This window comes from Amblyomma mixtum, chromosome 5 (assembly GCF_055824585.1).
Source record: "Amblyomma mixtum isolate Tamu chromosome 5, ASM5582458v1, whole genome shotgun sequence".
Classification (NCBI taxonomy): Eukaryota; Metazoa; Arthropoda; class Arachnida; order Ixodida; family Ixodidae; genus Amblyomma; species Amblyomma mixtum.
In genome coordinates this window covers 187,359,139-187,380,089 of record NC_143016.1, presented here as the reverse complement: position 1 = coordinate 187,380,089, position 20,951 = coordinate 187,359,139, and the positions used below count along the sequence as shown (strand labels likewise).

Below are 20,951 nucleotides of genomic sequence, written 5' to 3'. Positions count from 1 at the left end.
CCGATGAAAACAGCTGCTATCGCAATGTTTCCGCCACCGGCCGACAAGGAAGCTGTGCACAGAATGCTCGGACTGTGCGCGCATTACTGACGATTTGACAAGAACTTTTCGCGCATCGTCTAACCACTGACCCAACTGACAAAGGCAGACGTGCCATTTAGATGGTGTTAAGAACGGGGCCCACAAGCCCACCGCTGGAACCAGTGTTAAAGATGGGGCTTCTATCCCACCGCTGGAACCAGAGTTGACGACGGAGGGATCCTGGAGATGACTAACTCGTTTAGTCCCGCAGGTACCGGCTCCGAATGACGATGTCGGACTGCGTTATCGAGGAAACTGTACAGAAGGGTTTATTCTACATATTTACAGAAGAGAATCGAATCGAATTCGAATGCAATCCAATCCTCCGATCACACAACAACATCCCGTTAAATACGGTTCGCGTTCCCCAAATCCCTGACTAGGGAACTTAGGTCGAATAACGTTGTCCAATCGGATGGGCCATTGATGACGCTGGCGGTACCACCCCCGGCACGGGGCGGTGCTGAAGCTCTCTCGCTCTCTCACAGCTTGGGGGATGAGAAGGGGAAGACAGTCATCAAACACAGATGCGTCACCTTGACCACTGCCGCAAGTGTTCTGTGCGTTGCCTCCGTGGGAAAGCAGAATCCCGCAGTCTCCTCGCAGGTGGTTTAACCTTCTCGAACTCCCCCGCCGGATGGCCGAAGCACGAGACCCCTTCGACACAGCGTCTTTCAATTAGCAGCCTCGCTCAGCGTGACCTTGCGTAGCATCATCCCGTTCGGTGAGCCGAAGGCCGACTCGGCCAACGTATACCGCTGTCCGCCGTGCTTCATGTGCATCTCTGCTTCCAGCGTTGCTGCTGCTGTCCCAAGTTCTCGCCACATCGTTGCCTAACGACGACACTCGTTTGACAGTAATTTCTCCCAGGCCCGTGGGAGACAGCGTCCTTCGATCGGTTCGGAGGTTCGGTGATTTGGGGAGCAACAACCCCCGTCCGTCGTCGTCTATGCTTCTGCCGCCGGCGCCAGGTCTCGTTGTCCACTCTTAACAGCTCGTCGGCGGCCCGAAAAATCTCGAATGGCCAGCGTTCACGACCGCTGGGCAGGAAGAGATGAGGCCGGAGTCGGGTGGAAGGGCTGGTTTCCAGAAATGGCGTTCAAGCTCGAACATTCAACAAAGAATGGCATCAGTGGACTGTTCCACGAGACAGGGCACTGACCCACAAGCAAGCGCCCGGAATTTGCCAAAGACCCACCAGGCTTCCCACAATGACAACAAATGTTTACTAAAGCATGATTGGATTTTGGCGCAATTTTGGTGCCGAGAAAGCGCAAAATATCCCCTTTGAAATCGCCAAAGACGGACTGCTTGGACCAAGGTTAAAAACAAAAACCCACACTTAGTAGGTGGTCCTACCAAGTACTCCTGTCTACAACAATCGGCTGAATCAATCAGCATTTCCGTGCGCTTTTCCGTTCCTGAAACGCATCGAGAAATTCTGTTTTTGGAGAGCAGGACTCCGTCTAAGCAAGCGACCATTTTTGGGGGGACAAAACTGTCATAAGCACGTTTGAGACGGTGGTCAGTCTCAAATATGAACTTCGCGCCGTTCAAGTAACTCTGGTAACCCGACAACATCTGTGCCGCCTAAACCAAACGCGCGCTCTTTGTCTAAAGCGCTTAACGCTTTTCTACATGTCAGCCTGCGGCTGACGTACTGAACATGGTGCTCTTCGTGGTCGCCGCCAACGTGACTTAAAATAGCACGTAGTCCTCCATCACTGGCGTCACACTGAACTTAACTCTTCACCATAATAAGTGGTCCGAATCAAAGGTCTGGACACGAGCGCTTCCCCCAGACGAGTTTTCTTTTCGGTCATTTCAGTGTATGTCAGTGAGGCTCCCTTTTCGTAAGGTGTCAGTCAATCAAGGGATCTACGCTCCGTCTACGCGACGTTAAGCGTAGTTCTACTCGAGCTGCACTCCTGTGAGTGCCCTTATCTCTTGGTAGCATGTGAAATCGACACCTGTGATTTCTAACTCAGTGACGCCCTATCCTTTCTAAGGTAAGGAAAAAAAACAGTAACCTCCGATCAACTTGTTTTAAGGCGGCGGTACCACGCTAGCGGCGGTCAGCAGCCGTTTTTCGTCATGTTTGTGTGAGCGGTGTGGCTCATCCGTTTGCGCTAGAGAAATGATATTGAGCGCATTGTAAAGATAATTGTATCTTCTTTGCGATGGTATGTGTCGCTAAAAGCTATTCACGTTAGTATGATAGCAGTGAGCAAAAGAGCGAGGGGCATAAAACGATATTTTTGCTCGACTTGCCTGCGTTGGATTTGCTGTTGACGAAAACTACTGCTCCGAAAAGAAAACTGCTTCTGCAGCTTTTAGATTAAGTGTGACTCGAGGACCTTACAGGCAATTTATTGAGTTATATTGGGTGGTTATTTAGAACTGGCGCCATAAAAAAGTGTGAAATTTAAAAGAATGGCGCATTAATAACTCCTAGTCCAGTTCATAAATCACAAACATATTTAGCAGGATTGTAGATAGTACCCATGTTGTTAATTCTTGAAAATTTCATTGAGCTACATGTCATAATTTTTTAGTTTTCATTGTTCAAAGTTGGTCGTAACCTAGAAACTGCGCTTTTTTGATCTGAGTTTTAGAAGCAAGTAAACGTCGTATAGGGAACAAATTTTGCACGCGAAATATTTAGGAAATATTCAAGGATCTGCTCAAGGCCGAATTTCGCTATGACAAACAGAACGGTATTACTGCGCCATTCAATTGCGCTATTTTTTGGTGCGCCGTAACCTCCGCAAAATACATCCAGCGCGAAAGATCACTGTTATATTCCAGGCTTTTTTGACAGGAACTGAAGTCGCTGGTCTTAAACTACCAGTGATGTAAATTTGGGTATGATAAACGACTCATGTTAGCTCGCACTCGCCCCGTTTGTTGGTCGACGGGGCTGCTGCATTTGAATCTCGCGGGCGTTTTGACTCAACAATGGAGTTCCGCCGGTCAACGACAGTGGCGCTGTCAAACATTTTGAAGCAAGACGTACGAGACAGTAACTATTGGGGTTTACTGAAACGTGTGCGCAGCGCCTCCCCTGTGTGTGTGACGCCCGCAACTCTCGCCGCGGTACTCTGTACCGGTACGGACGACTGACTACGCTGAAGCCTGTCCTGCCTTTCGGTCGCTTCTTCGGCTGCTCCGCAGGCTGTCATCGGCGTATCGTGCTGTTTTGCTTGTTGGTGTTTTTTTTTTACTGTGCTTTTGTATTTATGTGCAGCGCCGTTTTTTATCACGTTATCTTGCCAGTTTTTTTTGTGTGTAAAAGTGTCAAATGGGGAATCGGCGGCGATACCTTCAGCGCAAAAGGTCGACGATGACAAAGCTTCGTACGCGCATGGCTGATGTCAGGGCCAAACGCAGGTGAGCCATTTGGACCGCAATTTTGTTATTAGAATCTGCATTGAAGTCCCAACTGTACCTGTGTCGCGTGCGTGAGCTACCTCGTAGTGTGTGTTATCGAGTGCGGTTTTTCATGAACGCGTGTGCAAGATTACCAGTGTCACGGCACTGTGACATTTCGTAAGGCGCCTAGTCGTTTGCTCTTTTGCAACAATATAGTTTTTCTTTCCGCCCTCCTGTTATGGCCTCGTAGGTGAGTATATGTGAGGTAAAATCATTATAGAGGGTATTTTTGCTATAAACTTATCACTTGTTTCATACAAATGCTTGAAAGCTACACAGCCCTCCTTGAGTTGGGTGTTTTCCTTAGCTGAAAAGGCGCTGAAGCACATTTGTGGATGAATGCACTCTAAATATGCTTGTAATTGATTTTCAAATGTAACCGTTGAGATCCCTGCTATATGAAACATGAAACAGTGTGTTTTCATTTCTTTCCGCTTTATATTTTCAAAAATGTGGGGCTTTTATATGTCCGTTGCAACAGCACTGTTGAGTTGTTTCTTTTTCCCAAGTATAGCTTAGTTGGACATGCTGTATTTCTTATGCCTGCTCCTTTCTTCTGTTCTATAGCTGCGTCTTTTCTTTTGCTACTAGCCCGCTTGTGACAGTATCAATATACACTTTCAAGGGATATTCAACCTCACAGCTCACATTTTTCTGCTTGTGTGTAATGGATACAGCCTTCTGCTGGTAAGCTTTTTCTTCGTGAACTGCTGGTGACATCAAAACAAGCAGTGTATCATTGTTCCAGCAGCTTTGTATCACCCTGTATGGCGTAAGCAGAATATGTTTCTATCGTGCTCAGCAGGCTTTTATCCTAACATATCTGCTCTCATTGTTACAGTGGCAGCAAATTACTTAGATGTATGTAAGGACTTTTCAGTCCACTTGCTATGTTTATGCACATATTTTCTTTCCTTTTCCGTTACTGCCCTCACATTTTTGTATGACGGGAGGTAAGCATATGTGTTTGTGTGTTACTGAAACACTAAGTCAATGGAAAGTAACTGCAGTAAAGAACAAGCTAATACCCACTTTTGAGCACTGACATTTCCTGTCACTTCCTGAAAATAGACTCACATATGACATTGGTATGGTCTTGTTTGCTTGCAGGCTGCCACCATGATGTGTGGGGGAGTTGTGCAAGGCATCTGAACGTGCTTAGCAGATGGTGCAATAAAATGGTCCTGTTTTTATAAGGAACATGCGTTTGTCTTTTGAAAATGCACATCAATGGAAGTGAATGAAGCCTTCTGCTTCTGCCTCTACCAGTGGCGAAGTGCATGTGTGGACAGTGCGATTTCACTAGCATTGTAGTGGCAAAGCATGCCCCCAAAATTATATGTCAATCACACACTGCAAGAAAAAAAGAATGCACGGATAACATTCTTGAAAGATATATGGGAGCGTAGCTGGTGATATGCATGCGCGCAATGCAGCAAAAACAATGCCAGCATCTCTTGCCATTGTTTGCACTGCATGAAATACCAGTACTTTCCCTCAGCGGTGTGCAAACCACGGATACCGAAATCGTTAGGAATGCAATCAGTTGTCAGTCTCGGCTACAGGGTATTATGATTCAAAACTAGCTCTTGTAAATGGCGGTTTCCGGAAGAGCTGCTCCACAATAGTACAGCGACATTTGCTGCGCATGGCGCTGCACGATTGCGCGTGTAGTGTCTAGATAGGAGTAGGTGAGTTGCATAAATATGGAAGTCTGCTATGGTGGGCTTGCTGCTCGCACCGCTGGCACTTGCCACGTGCCAGCGCAAGTGCCAATCTGCTCGCGGGTGCTCAAAAGCGGTGGTGTCCCTCATTGTTAGTCGTGGCTGGAATTCCGCTCCGGTCAAGAATGGAGAAAATTGTGCTGCGGGCGTGCGGGGCAGCTTGGTGTATGCGAGTGAGAGGGGAGCTTGCGGAGCGGGCGAGCGTAGTGTATGTGAGAGAGAGAGAGCGCGGTCGCCCTCTCCCGAAGTGCGCGCCTCACGTGTCAGGTCGCCGGCAACTTTCGCGGTCCTTCCCACTGGCTGTATCGCCTCGCGTAATGGAAATACAAGCAGGAGGGAAGGTTTTCCCTCTCTCTCTACCCTTTGTTTTCCCCTTCACTGTCATCTCGCTTTCCATTTCCATCCCCCAGCCCCAGCTCAGGTGCTTCTAGACATGATAGCAGATGCCGGCGCTGGCAAGAATCCTTTTACCTTCTTTTTCATTTACAATAAAAGCCACTTACTACTACTACTCAGGATAGTTCCGTGAACACGAGGGGCCGAGAGCTTCTGGTGAAATTTATTGGAAACCGGTATGAAGTCCTTTGGCTGGGTGGTCTGTGGATGACATTGGTGAAAACATTTTGTCTAAGAGCTATTTTTCAGCAGATTTCGAAGCCCTCTCAGCAAAACCATCAAGGACTTCAGGATAATTCAGCAAGGTTATGTGGGAAGCAGGTTTTACATCGCGAATTGTTTTTTGACCTGGTTTACAAAGCGGGGAACATAATATGACGTTAGTGTCGATCCGTATTCACAAATTAGAAGAAAGACCATAAATATTTTCAAAATGGTGCTCGTCTACCTGATAAACATTTACGACCAGATTTTCATTAGCGTGGTTATGAAAAAACCCTAATTGGAAGGGTCCGGAACTCTACATTTTACCAGATCTGACGAACGCTTCAGCCTCTTGCTCAGGACGGTTCCTCATGCTTGTTTACAAAAAAGCATACAGCAGCAGCATGCTTGCATTGTCTTCGCATTCCGGCCTTGAAATAGCATTTGCCACAGCGGTTGCTTTTGTGTGCATGGTCATGAAACGTGAAAAAAATCTGCCATCATTTACACACACATCTATTTTCCTCAATATTTCATGACATTCTAAGATATTACGGGAGTAGGCATTGCTCTGGCTGAATGTAACTTCTAAGTCAAAATGTTTGCTTGCACATGAATGAGCACATATAGCGATGGCTCTGCAAATAAAGTGTTCCCGCATGCGCGGTAATCTCTTCAGCTTCGCATATCTGTTTAGAGGCACTTTATGTTCGCATAAAGATTGTGTTTATTATTATTAGCGCAAAACGTAACAAAACCCCATTGTATTGGCCTCGAATATCAAGTTGATTCACTTAGGACACACACTTTCTGTCACTTCCCCATGGAGGTAGTTTTCATTGACAATCTGCTCCACTGAGTGCACGTGAGCAATTAGCAATTTTCGCTCCTTCAAGTTGACAGAAAAAAAAATGTTTTCACTATTTTCTGGGACACACATCTTAGGCTCTACATTTTTCTCACCTGAAAAGAAAAAAAACGCGACTGCGCATACAGATTTGCAGGCAGGCCAACACGTGCAAAGAAAACTAGCTTCCTTCAAGACACACGTCTTCAACGCACGTGCTTCTGGTCCGAAGGGCAAAACATGCGCCGTACCGAGAAGGCTCACACTGGGAGAAGAAGGCTGCCAGGCGTTTCGAATCAGGGAACAAAGCTGGTGGGGGAGTGCTCGACACCTGAAAAACCGGTTCAGAACCGAAATTCGACGATTTTGCCCATCGGGGCACACCTTTTTGACGTCACACTGTTTACATCAGGGAGAGGTCTATTATGAGGCACCGGCCGGATTCACTGGCGCCCGGAGCGCGCTCCTGCCACCCGGCCTAAGTCATTCAGCGCAAGCGTTTCCCCTCTTCTATCCTGTGAGGGCCGGCGAGGCGTCTCGAATCGGGGTAAAAAGGCGGCGAAGGAGCCCTCGGGACCAACAACACCGGCTCAGAACCAAAAGTTGTCAGTTCTGCCAACCGGGCCACAACTTTTTGACGTCACGCTGTTTACAATAGGGAGGGGGTTTCACAGTTCTGCGAAGCTGATGTTTTGCGAAGGCGATTGACATGCAGCCGTTCCAATCCAAGGTTCTTCTGCAGCCAAGGCCAGGCTAGAAAGAGGAGACAGACCTGTGTGCCTCTGCTGCGGGGAGTGGGTACAACTTGTCAGGGCGCACCCGCCCTGGGCGCAGTGGGGTTTATAATAAAAATCTTTAGCGCGGCACCCAACCCTTGCTCTCACCGTCGTGGTGAAGCGGTGCGTTGCGCGTTTCTTTCCAGGAACGACGCTTGCTCCGTCAACAACTGCGGGGGGTGGGGGGAACGTACATTGCCAGTAGCCTTTATGCGCTCGCAGTTACATGCGTGGTCCTGACAGTCAACAGACTCGAGCGACAAGACGCGGTCAGGTTCGCCAGCGTAGCCTTGTAAAGTGCACCGGGGAAGGCGTGTCCACAGATGACTCACCCCTTTCATTTCTGCCTATTGAAGCCAGCACTGCCCGTTACTGCTCTGGAGACCACCTGCACCCACAATTATAAATGCATTTTCGCAGAAAACATTCAAGGGCGTTCAGGCAACCCTGCAAACGCGTTTCTGAAGAACGGCAGATTGGGCTACTTGGAGTTGATACATAGGGATTGAGTGGACAACAGCCCTGCCAGACACTGACACAGAATAAGATGAGACACACAGGAGCCTCCTTGTACGTCGTCTTTTTCTCTGTGAGTGTCTGGTATCGCTGTTGGACCACTAACATAAAACGTGCTCCGCCTGGCGGCCGCTAGGAGGGTGCGCTAATCGAAAACTTGGCATAATGCAATACAGTAAGCCGTTAGTACTGGCTCGAGTATCCGAACTGCTGACATGATAGTACCAACACAGCAGCTTTTTTTTTTCTCTGCCTGCTCATGGATACAGCTGCGGACATATAACAAGACGAAAATAGCTACACACACACAAATACGCGAGGCCTTGCGCGAGTGCGTTTGTTGAGTCCATGTGGAGAAAGAAAACAAAGCAGTGTGCAGGGGCGTTATTGTTCATTTCCCCTATCCCCCTAGCTGACAGAGCCCCATTATCTAAAAGCGACCGTCCACCCGGAAAGACGTGTAGTCGATTTTTTTTTTTCGGCAGCAGTGAAGAGAAATCAGGGCTGAGAGCCTACACGTTGCGCCGCCGGGGTGGGGGGTCTGTATGCGCTGCAGGAAATCCAGAAATCTGAGTTTACCGTAGGAACTTCGTCCAGCGTACTTGTATACACGTGACGATAAAAAGTTATAATTTCTGAAAATGAAGTGGCATCATGTTTGAGTTGTAACTGCTACATTTTGATAGTTTTCAAACGCAATTTAGTGACTTTTCAAAAATGGTTTACCGTGTATGATCGTACACGGCAAAGATATTTTTGAAACCGTACCATTTTCCGTGTTTGAATGTGTTTGTGCGCGTGCGTGGGGGGATTTATACCCCTGTCACACGGCAACTTTAGTGATACTTTCACGAAGCGCACTCCCCATGAACGAATGGCACTTTCATTGCGTTGTCACATGGCAAAAAGAGGTGCTATTTGGAAATGATGATAGTGACGATGGGTGTTGCAGGTAGTGACGATCGGTGCTGCAGCACATTGTGAAAATTAGTTTGTTTTCGCAAATACTTGCAAAATATGTCATAGCAGATGTAATTGCTTTTCGCGTCTGATCGCATGCTGTTATCTAAGAAAGCATCACGAGCCTGAGATTAGCAATATCTCTGCTACACGGGCGTTTCAAATACCTTCCAACCGAGTGTCATTCGAGTCGGATGTCGCCTTGTGCAGCTGCACGAACTATTCAATGGCATTTGGCTGACATACTATCAAGTCAATGGAGCTCCGCGAAGGCATTCGAGATTTTGGAATGCCTTCGAGTCACGAACACGGCCCGCACTGACGTCGCCATCCCTTCGCTCCGCCAATAACACAGGGCGACTGCACACCAGTACTCCTTTTTACAGCGCTGTATGCAAACAGCTATGTTTGTTCGCGTGAGGTAAAACGAGAGCTACGCTTTTGTTTTATTAATCCTATTTGTGTACCTGTTGTTCCTTTGCTTGTTTATGCAGCGCGACAACTTTGTAGAAACCACCGATGTGATCGCGCGCCTCGGAAACATTCGGTGGCCGGATTGCTGACATCGCGTAGGACCGACGCTTCTAATTGTCCCTGCTTTCTCCGACGTGATATTCAATTTTGAATCGCTTTATCCTGAAGTACGTTCGATGGCGAAATAAAACGTCCTTATTCCTAATCCACAAGCGACGCCGGTGACTGCTGCTGGCTGCCCAAGAGCGCGGCAGTCTGGGTCCGACCAGAGCTTTCCTTTCATTGTATGTGCATCCTGCACTGTGAAAATAGTCGATATTAGGTCACCGTTGTGAAAACTTCATTTGTTGGCCATTTGCATTCCCCAAAACGTGAATTCGCGTTCGACGGTTGCGGAAATTGCACACACGAAACCTGCGGAATCGTTAGACCTATCGCGGAAAGGGGTCGTCGTCACTGGCAGAGCGAGAGTAGCTCTATTCAGGTATGTACATTATATTTAGTTGCTCATTACCAAAAAAAAGTTCGCACTAAGAACCAGAATAAAAATAAAACTTTATTTACAGCGGAGCACGGCTGCTGCCCTTACAAAAATGGATATCAACTTTCTTTAGAATTTGTATTAACATTCTATTGACTCTAGTAACCTTGTAGTAACTTTTACATTCTATCAACAATTGTTCATACAACGTTGATAGAAGTTACTTCTTTGTATGTACTCCTGTCAATAGAAAGTTACTAGAAAATAATTTTTACATTCTATGTACCTTTGTCAATACAATGTTGGTAGACTGTTACTTCTTTGTATTTACTCCTGTCAATAGAAAGTTACTAGAAAAGCTGGGTGCAGTTTGACACGTTGAGAGAAGTAAATGAACAAACTGCATGGTGTTCGAGGTGATTAACGCTATCTTGTTCGCATAATCGTGACGACATCTTACCTGATTGCATGGTGGAATCTGTTGGAGCTAGTCAACAATTTCACTATATCGAAAAGCGACCAACATTATTCGCAGCAAATGCGTTTGGAATGTAATCAGGATATGGGAAAACGTTTTAAAACAGAAGATATATTCCATTTTAATACTTTATGTTCTTTACGGACTGCTGTGAGCAGAAATACTCTAGAAAGTGACAAAACATTTTTGGTCATGCGAATAGATGCCTCAAATCATGTACTGTAGGCGAACACTTCAAAGCTATGAAAACAACCTTGAACACGAAACAAACATTACACTCACATTCCCTTAGCCAAGCATATTCTATTAACATTCGTTGATAGGAAGTTCATACAATTTCCTTACTGCTTTCTATGTACTGCTGTCAGTAGAAACATACTATAGACACCGACAGAACGTTTTATAATGAGAATAAATGCCTAAATTAATTAAGTACTCTAGCCTAACATGTCAATGCAACTAAAGCAACCTTGAACACGAAACAAACATTTGCAGTCACATTTTCTTAGGGCATATTTTATCAACATTTGTTGATAGAAAGTTCATACAATTTTCTTACTGCTTATATACTGCTGTCAATAGAAATATACTACGAACCGAGAAAGCATTTTGGTGATGCGAATAAACAAATAAAAGCCAAAAATAATCAAGTACTGTAGCCGACAACTTCAAACCGGCAACTTAACTAACCTTGAAGACGAAACAAAAATTTGCAATCACATTCCCATAGCCGAGCACGCTGTGGATTTTTAGAAATTTCAGTTCAATTTTCTCAGTACTAGATTTACTGCTTTCGCATTTTCGAGTGCGGGGAAAAGGGCAAAGTTCATAACAGAACATTTATCCCGAAATTCAGAAACGTGCCTTGAATTGAAGACATTTAGTGACAATTTTTGATTGTATAAAGTCTACGAAAAAAGTTACCAGCAAACGAAATAATTTTGGTACAAAGGGAATGAATTCATAGAATACTCAAGTATTATTGCCTTGCACTTCAAGGAAATTAAAAGAACTTTAAGAAAAAATAGGAGCTAGTGACATATTGTGTTACATAAGCGCAATGATGACTTCGTTACAGCGAATCAGTTTCGCTGATGGCTCATTCTACACGAAAACAATGCTTTCTGCTGCGTATTCGTCCTTAAATTCTGTACTCAGGCAGTCATTAAACAGATTTAACATTTCAGAACTAACAAAGAATTTCAGCAGAGCTGTACAACAACTCTGCCAATTCGAAACACGTTGGTGTTGATATTGTTGTAATTCTTGATAGGTCATATTTTAACGTGCAGTTGAACAGTGATGTACCGTACGACGGTGCTAAAACACACTAGCATTAAGAGCGTTTCGCTCTGAGGTTTCAGAGGGATTATTGTTGCGAGCTACAAAAAAAATTCAAGTTTAGCATTGCACCGATGTGTTTCCACACTCATTGAATGACACGTTCTCGCTAGCCCAAATGGCGCCCAAATTATATCACCAGCTTCCTGAACCTGCACCGCAAGCACACTTTCCCTGCACACTGCCCGCCATGCAAAAGTGCCCGGTACACTATGCCACTCCACGTGGGAGCGCCCAATTTACACCCTCGCACTACCCTCCTCCTCGAGCGACCAGCAATGGCTGATCGCACGGGACTGAAAAACCCCGCGCGAAAAGGGCCGCGCCGCTTCGCGCTCTGAGTAAATTCTGTGTAACGTGTGCAGGCTTACAGCTTCGAGAACTCAAGTTGCTTCGTTCCTCAGCGACTGTACATGCGAAATTTCAGGCAAGGCAATATTAATTTTTATTCATGTTCGGCGGCCGATACTATAAAGAGAAGTATAGAGAAATAAAACAGGTAACAGCGGCCCGCTGTACTCAACTGCGGTAACAAGGGCTTTGCATGAGGAAGGTGCACGGCAATTGGAGCACTATAAGCCCTCATTCTTGACTTGTTACATTTTTCGGTAGTACTGAGCCACAGAGGAGCTTCCAGTATGGAAAAAGCTAGGGTGAGAGCAGCCCCCACTTTGAGCACCGCTAAAACACAGGCGCAGTGCCTCTTCCGCATCTTCACTTGCATCTCCTTCAACGCAAACACGGTACGAAGCTGTGGCGAGGGAAAACGTGGTGAGAGCTGTATTTTCTATCTTCCCGTAATGCAATGACTAAGGAATCCTGGAATAATGTTGGGTTTTAACGTAGTCATACAGAGTAGACGCGCGAAAGCATGTGTTCAGTCTTCGCCTTTTCTTACTGCCATCAGCGGACGTGAGGCCGAGCCGAGGACCGCATAAGGTAGAGGCAAAAAGCAATCAAGGAAGCACACAAAAAGACTACGGTAGCGCGACTGTCGGCGGGGCTCGCTCGAGCAAAGAGCGTGCAAGGTGTCCAATGACGTGATATAAGCACACACAAAACAGAGGCGATGCTGCAGCGCAGCCTTGAAAGTTTCGCGCGTCACGCTAGAGCGGCGTGCGAACGCTCGTGTTCCCTAGGTACACACACGTACACTAAATCGCATGAGCCAAGCTGTGTAGAGTACGCTAAGCCACACAATATGCGAAAATAAAAACCGAAACCAGTAGCGTTTGGCAACATCATCATCATTCCTTATTCTGCGACGCAGTTACAGGGAGCTGAGTTATAGCCTTAGAACTAGGCAGACAGTGCAGCCGTGCAGCGGCTGCGGCTTTCCTGGCCCCAGATGCGTCGCCTGTAGCTGCCCGGCATGCTGCCCGGTTTTCCAAGCTTTCGTTCGCAGCGCCGCCAGAAACAGATGGTTGTGAGTAGTCGCATTTTTTCACCGCAATCATTCCAATTTGCTGACTTTGTAATTGAAACAAAATATTTTGTTGTTTAATGCAACAAGTTTGTGGCAAAAAGGGCTTTATCAATTCTTTTTTTAACGCGTGTAAAGTTAGGCGACATTAGCGCCACCTTTCCGTTCGCTGGCGGCGGATTGCGAGTCTCATGTTGGCCGCGCGCTACACTATCTTTTTTAGGACGCTGAAACGACTCTTTGTTGGCGGGGTGCGACGGTTGTGATGTGGGTGCGTTTCTTCAGTTTGTTTGTGTTAAATGTGCGGCCTCGTTAGTGTTGTGGTAGTGTGACTGAACTCGGAAGGTGACAGATGGCTCCAGTGCTGCGGAAGACGTTCTTACGCGCACGCAGTGCTCAAAAACTGCTCTGACGTACTGCACGCAACCACGCCGAGAGCGGCCGGCGCCCGATGCCCGATAGAAGAAACGGCTTGCCGTGAACGTTGACAAATGTAAGTACAGAACTGGAAAATGACTTCTGCGATGTGTTGGGGGTATGATTGAGGGCTGCGAATGCATTTGGGTTGGTCTTCACGTCTTCTTCGCAGTGAGGTGCAAAATGCGGGCACCACGCGATCGTTTGCAGAGAGAGGGTGTTCTGACACGCTCGCTTGCCAACTATGCAACTTTTAACCCGCCGCCTCACGCTGTTTGCGTCAGCTCCTCGGCGCAGGAGTTATGTGATAGAATTTGGTTGCACGCCGAGAACTATGGGGTGCTGCTTGATTCGTTATTCCGACTGAACAGGAGCAGCGCGTGAAAAGGAGACCATAAGAACGAAAAGTGCTTGTAGCGGCGTGCGTCTTTTGATTCTGCTGCCTGAGTGTTTACTGGATAAGGAGCATTGCCCGTTCTACGTCGCAGTCACATCAAGTGCTGTGTTTCTTGATAGTTCTGGTCAACGAAACGACGATTAAAAATAGCAGAACCATTCCATTGCAGTGCAGCTGAGGTAATCGCACAATGGAAGGTTTGTTGTCATTTTATTTTTTAACGTTCACTACATTTATGTCATTCCCCCATTTTCAGTCTGAAGCGATAAAAGTATAACGTGATTCGCGAATAATAGCTTTAAGAAAAGTATGACAAGCTTTGTAAACCATTTTTTTGCTAACTATTGGAGGCATAGGTAATTAATAATTAGCCTCCACTCATGAACACATTGGACTGAACAGCTAGAGGTTTTAATGGGATGTGGCTTCTGTGATGTTTATGAAAGCATGCCTCTAATGCAGCCTTTCTTCAAATGCACCCGCAGTCAAGCCCTGTACAGCTGCTCCACCGGTATCATCACGCTACTTTTGCACCAGCTTTCATCTGTCATCGAGCCAATGCTACCTCAACCAGAGGCAAATGACATCAAGACCTGCTGGTTCAGCCTATCAGCCATTGACACTGGATATCAAGCATGTGCCACTTGTAAAAGGATAGGTAGACAAGTGGGTATATTTTCCTTGTCTTTTTTAGCCTGCCAAAAATCTTCTGGTCCAGGCTCCCTCTCTCTTTCGTTTTTTTTTTCTTTTAAAAGAGGACCAAGAGAAAGGGAAAAGATATTGCGGGCGTCATGAAAGCACTCACTCCCCTAGTCAAGTGCATTGTGTTATAGTGTGAAATGCTTTCTATAGTTTTTTCCCTCATGCCTCTCGTGCTTGGAAATCTTGACCACTGTATAGACCAAATTAAAACAATTATCTGCTTCATGAGCTTTATACAGCAGTCTAAAAGCAGCAAATAAATTTTATAGGTTTACTTCAGCAGTACCTATCTCTTACAAGGTATGGCATGTTTGAAGTGAACCAGTGATGTGATAGGCATGGCCTAACGGGCAATGCATAATTGAATATTGGCGTTCAAGTGGAGCACTCTGCTTTAGAAGCATATTTGTTGCTAGCATCAATAATTGATACCTTACCAGGTTATCCTTGCATTACATGAAACCCTGCAAAGCTTATATTTTAGCTGTACAGAAGAAAGGTGCTTATTCGATGTCATGAGCATTGCTGAGGTTTTCTTTCACACTCCCTTTGTCACAACTGACTGCACTGTACAGTTGAAATGCATTTGGAATTGAGTATTGGTGCATTGTTTTTTTTATTCATGCCGACGTTCAGTTACTGATTGCATTACACTAGCTGAGCCTAAGTCAACAAATATTGCTGTGACCTTAACAAGACCCCTGGCTTTACTTGAACCGATGCATTTGATGTTGCCTTTCTCCCGTGCCATCAAGGTTTGTAATAAGCTGTGTAAATAACTTATTTTCTTTCTCGAGGTATTTATTGCTGCAATTAGTGACAGGTAATTTCCTAAAGAACAACCTAAGTGCACATTTTTATCTTCTTTGGAACACTTGTTTGCTTGTTTCCCTTGTATTCTTAACTTAAACAGATATGAGCAGGCCTCAGCACTAGAGGGATGTCCTGCGGGACAAATAAAAAACTACCAGTCCAGCTGCTCCCTTAGGGGCACGTTTCTGAGGCTTTTATCGCTTGTAGTTCTATGCAGCTTTACTTACAAGTATTGTATCTGACGCAGTGTGTGCCTTAATATTTTGATTCATTTGCTTTAGAGTGTGCCACTCTTGCCCTGACGAACTTGCTCACCTTTGTACTCTTTGTTCATACATTTTCCCCTAACACCTGGTATAGCTCCAAATGATAGATTATCTACAGCAGCATGTGCATTATATTGCAATGTCTTTGTGCCATCACTTTTGAAAACAAAAGCTGCCTGAATTTTTGTGCAGAAAAATCAGAAACACAAAATAATTTTTATATTTTATGGCCTGCATGTTATCTTCATATGACTGGAATGGCTAAATATCTCTTCGTGGTAGCCTAATTTGGTCATCATCATCATCAGCCTGACTACACCCACTGCAGGGAAAAGGCCTCTCCCATGTCTCTCCAATTAACCCTGTCCTTTGTCACTTGCCGCCACTGTATCCCCGCAAACTTCTTAATCTCATCCGACCACCTAACTTTCTGCCGTCCCCTGCTGCGTTTGCTTTCTCTTGGAATCCACTCCGTTACCCTTAAGGACCAGCGGTTATCTTGCCTTCGCATTAAATGCCCTGCCCAAGCCCATTTCTTCTTCTTGATTTCAACTAAGATGTCATTAACCCGCGTTTGTTCCCTCACCCACTCCGCCCTCTTCCGATCTCCTAACGTTACACCTATCATTTTCCTTTCCATAGCTCGCTGCGTTGTTCTTATCTTAAGCTGAACCCCCTTTGTTAGCCTTCACGTTTCTGCCCCATAGGTGAGTACCGGTAGGATACAGCTGTTGTATACTTTTCTCTTCAGGGATATTGGTAAGCTACCAATCATGATCTGAGAGAATCTGCTATATGCGCTCCACCCCATTCTTATTCTTCTAGTTATTTCCCTCTCATGATCCGGATCTGCGGTCACTACCTGCCCTAAGTAGACATATTCTCTTACTACTTCCAGCACCTCGCTACCAATTGCGAACTGCTGTTCCCTTGCTAGGCTGTTGAACATTACTTTGGTTTTCTGCATGTTAATTCTTAGCCCCACCGTTATGCTCTGCCTGTCTAACTGGTTGATCATGCTTTACAGTTCTTGTCCTGAGTGGCTTAGCAAGGCAATGTCATCAGCGAATCGCAAATTACTCAGGTATTCTCCATTAACTCTTATCCCTAACTGTTCCCATTCCAGTCCCCGGAATCCTCCTGTAAGCAGGCATTGAAGAGCATTGGCGAGATCATGTCTCCCTGCCTGACACCTTTCCGTATTGGAATTTTATTGCTGACTTTATGGAGAACTATAGTAGCTGTGCAATCGTTAGAAATATCTTCCAATATTTTCACATAACACTCTTCCACACCCTGATTCCGCAATGCCTGCATGACAGCTGAGGTTTCCACTGAGTCAAATGCTTTCTCGTAATCAATGAAGGCTATATATAGGGGTTGGTTATATTCCGCGCATTTTTCTATCATCTGATTGGTAGTGTGAATGTGGTCTATTGTCGAGTATCCTTTACGAAAGCCTGCCTGATCATTTGGTTGACTAAAGTCCAAGGTTTTCCTGACTCTATTAGCGATTACCTTAGTAAATACCTTGTAGGCAACGGACAATTAGCTAATCGGTCTGTAATTCTTCAAGTCCTTGACGTCTCCTTTCTTATGAATTAAGATAATGTCAGCGTTCTTCCAAGCTTCTGGTACTCTCGAGGTCACAAGGCACTGCGTATACAGGGTGGCTAGTTTTTGTAGCACAATCTCTCCTCCGTACTTCAACAAATCTGCTGTTACCTGATCCTCACCAGCTGCTTTCCCTCTTTGCATTGCTCCTAAGGCTTTCTTTACTTCCTCCTTCGTTACTGGCAGAATGTCCCATTGCTATGCTCGACTGCCTCCCTCAGTAACTTGATGATTACATTCGCTACTGTATAGATTTGTGTAGAATTCTTCGGCTAATTCAACTATCTTATCCATATTGCTGATGACATTGCCCTGTTTGTCTTTTAGCGCATACATCTGGTTTTTACCTATGCCCAGTTTTCTCCTCACTGATTTTAGGCTACCTCCGTTCCTTAGAGCATGCTCGATTTTCTCCACGTTAAACTTTCTTATGTCGGCTACCTTGCGCTTATTTATTAACTTCGATAGATCTGCTAGTTCTATCCTGTCTGTGGAGTTAGAACTCCTCATGCTTTGGCGTTTCTTAATCAGATCTTTAGTCTCCTGAGATAGCTTGCTGGTATCCTGTCGAACCATCCTACCACCTACTTCTGCGGCGCACTCTGTAACGATAGCTGTAAGATTATCATTCATTGTTTCAACACTGCGGTCGTCTTCTTCAGTTAAAGCGGAAAATCTGTTTTGCAGCGACAGTCTGAATTCCTCTACCTTCCCTCTTAATGCTAACTCGTTAATAGCCTTTCGCTTCACCAGTTTCCTCCGTTCCCTCTTCAAATCTAAGCTAACACGAGACCTTACCATTCTGTGGTCGCTACAACGGACCTTACCGAGGACCTCCACATCCTCTACGATGCCAGGGTGTGCACACAGTATGAAGTCTATTTCATGTTTAGTCTCACCATTGGGGCTCTTCCACGTCCACTTCCTGTTTGCTCGTTTGCGGAAGAAGGTATTCATAATCCGTAAACTATTTCTATCTGCGAACTCTACTAATAACTCTCCCCTACTGTTCCTAGAACCTATAGTCACCTAGCGCCTTGTCTCGAGCCTGCCTAATTAGGTGTAACACGTTAATGTCAGTTCCTGTGAATATCATTCAGTCTTCGAATGTGGGGGCAGAATTGAACACAACAGCATGTTATAGCTTTTTCTTGTTCAAGGACGCATTGCATTTAGTTCTAGTCTTGTGACTGCTGCTTATGCTGTTACTCAGCAGCCTTATCAAACTTACTCGGAGTGCTGCATTTTAGTGCACATTTAACTGATTGTTGCTGCTCCGTGTTTGATTCTATTAGAAGTTACTATAACTGTATACTTTGAATGTTTTCTTGTGCAGTTCTCTTGCTGCTGCATTCTGCCATTGAGAAGGCTACCTGTTCGTGCACACGTCTCATCACTAGGACGCTACCTCTTCCACTGGTGATGCAGACAAGTAACGACAGGGTTAATTGGAGAGGCATGGGAGAGGCCTTTGCCCTGCAGTGGGCATAGTCAGGCTGATGATGATGATGAACAACAAGCAGGCTGCCTGATATTGAGGACAAGTGTCAGGATAGTGCACCAACAAAGTCTCTTAAGCATTTCTGTGCTGATGCATTTTTATTAAAATCAGCTCATAGCTTAATATCTACATCCATGCGGACATTTAGCATATGTTTGGCATTTGTTTGACTTTTAATTCGCTAGTGTTTGCAGCCTTTAATGTTGGTCTTAAGACAGTGTAAGCATTGTTTCACTGTGTGGGATTTTTTAGCTGTTTTGGAGAGATGTGTGTGTATGCATGCAGTTTTTTTCCACGGGTTTGTTATGTGGCTCATGGAACTTTCATGTTACAGAAGAAATTATTTCGTTTCTGTGTTGTACAGGAAAGTGAGCAGTATTTATATGCACCAGGTGTTTCAGGGAAGAATAAGTAGTTTTCAAAAATATGGCTTTTGCTGCATAATATTACCAGTGTTAGCAGACACCAGAAAGCCGGTGAGGTGTATTTAGTAAGCTGGTTAACTAATTTCTGATAATTAACTTTTTAACTAACACAGGTTTGCAACTGGTTGCAGTTAGAGACTTAGCCAGTTGTTCGTAGTAGCCATATCAGTTTCTGGAATGTACAAAACATGATTACTTTCGCCGCTGTGGCTCGACAAAATTTGGCTGCATCGTGCGAAAATACATGCGCTTTTGAAAGCACACAGGGAAAGAAACCCCTCCAGTGCATGTAACTGCTACAAATCTCTAATGGCAACTAGACACCTAACTCTGATAGTGAAGGAATCATATTCTTAGCAGTAAGAAACACACACAACACCAAGACACACACACACACAGGACACCCGCTAGACTTCAACTATCTTTACTGGACACTTGTACAACATAAATATGTATCACTGAGCACACGCAGGTGCCTCGTCATCCGCAACAGGTCTAACTACGCCCTGCCCTCTCCTGCAAGGCATACGGTTGCGCCGATAAACAATCTCTTTTTCTGCCAACACCAGGGAGGGAGTGCTTACACATGTCACCCGCCTTTTGAATACGAAAGACTTCGATAATTTTTCTTTCTTTTTTCTCGGCTCCCAGGCCTTTGGTATTCAAGAGGCGGGTGACATGTGTGTAAGCACTCCCTCCCTGGCATTGGCAGAAAAAGGGATTGTTTATCGGCGCAACCGTATGCCTTGGAGGAGAGGGGAGGGCGTAGTTAGACCTGATGCCGATGACGAGGCACCTGCGTGTGCTCAGTGATACATATTTATGTCGTACAAGTGTCCAGTAAAGATAGTTGAAGTCTAGCGGGTGTCCTGTGTGTGTGTGTCTTGGTGTTGTGTGTGTTCTTACCGCTAAGAGTATGATTCCTTCAAGCCGTTACCAACTAGCCCAACTTAATGTTTTAACAAAGTTTCTGATAGTGAAAAGGTTCATTAATAAAAATTAGCTAACCAGCTTATTACGTAAGACTCTTCACAAGTTTTCTGGTGCCTGCCAACACTGGTAATACTATGCTGAAAAAGCCATACATTCATCTCAAAATACCTGTTTTTTGAAAATTACTTAGTCTTCCCTGAAACACCTCGTATATATGTAAGAAAAACCTAACGGGATTTAATTGACGATGTTTTGGTTGGAGGGCCAGTCGTTTTCAAGTGTACTACAGCATTTGAAGCGCACAGCTTTTGTTTCGAATGCTATACTATACTCGAAAAAGGCTGGTCCTCCAGCCGAAACATCGTGAATTAAAACCTGTTATGTTTTTCAATTGCTGTGTGTCAGTCATTGTTACTCAGAGGGAACTGAGGGGAAGCGTGCCGAAGGCAATATTCTGTTCCTCTATTGTTCTCCATAAAATATTTTGATGCATCATGCATGTGTTGTAGCGCATATGTACACTTGTGCACAATAAATGTAATAATTTGCATTTTGCTTCTATTATTCTTTAAGCACTCCAGGATAGTGTTCACAAAATGATTTTGAAGTGATAAAACTATGTTGGTAAAAGTGTTGTACTGTGTAGTTAACATACACTTTTCCAAAAGTTGATGTAGGAATTATACTTTCTTCGTACTTGAGTCTTTTGAATAACGGTGGCCAATTGTCAGAAGACCGTTGATAGGGCGT

At 45.1% G+C, this 20,951-nt stretch overlaps 2 long non-coding RNA genes across 2 annotated transcripts; both read left to right on the top strand.

The window, feature by feature from the left end:
* The first annotated feature begins 2,125 nt into the window (after positions 1 to 2,125).
* LOC149345153 (uncharacterized) lies at positions 2,126 to 4,713 on the top strand. Its single transcript, XR_016283253.1, has 2 exons — positions 2,126 to 3,471; positions 4,624 to 4,713. It is a non-coding gene; the product is annotated as an uncharacterized LOC149345153 (long non-coding RNA).
* An 8,547-nt stretch (positions 4,714 to 13,260) lies between these two features.
* On the top strand, positions 13,261 to 19,661 carry LOC149345152 (uncharacterized). Its single transcript, XR_016283252.1, has 3 exons — positions 13,261 to 13,626; positions 14,433 to 14,613; positions 18,679 to 19,661. It is a non-coding gene; the product is annotated as an uncharacterized LOC149345152 (long non-coding RNA).
* The last annotated feature ends 1,290 nt before the right edge of the window (positions 19,662 to 20,951 follow it).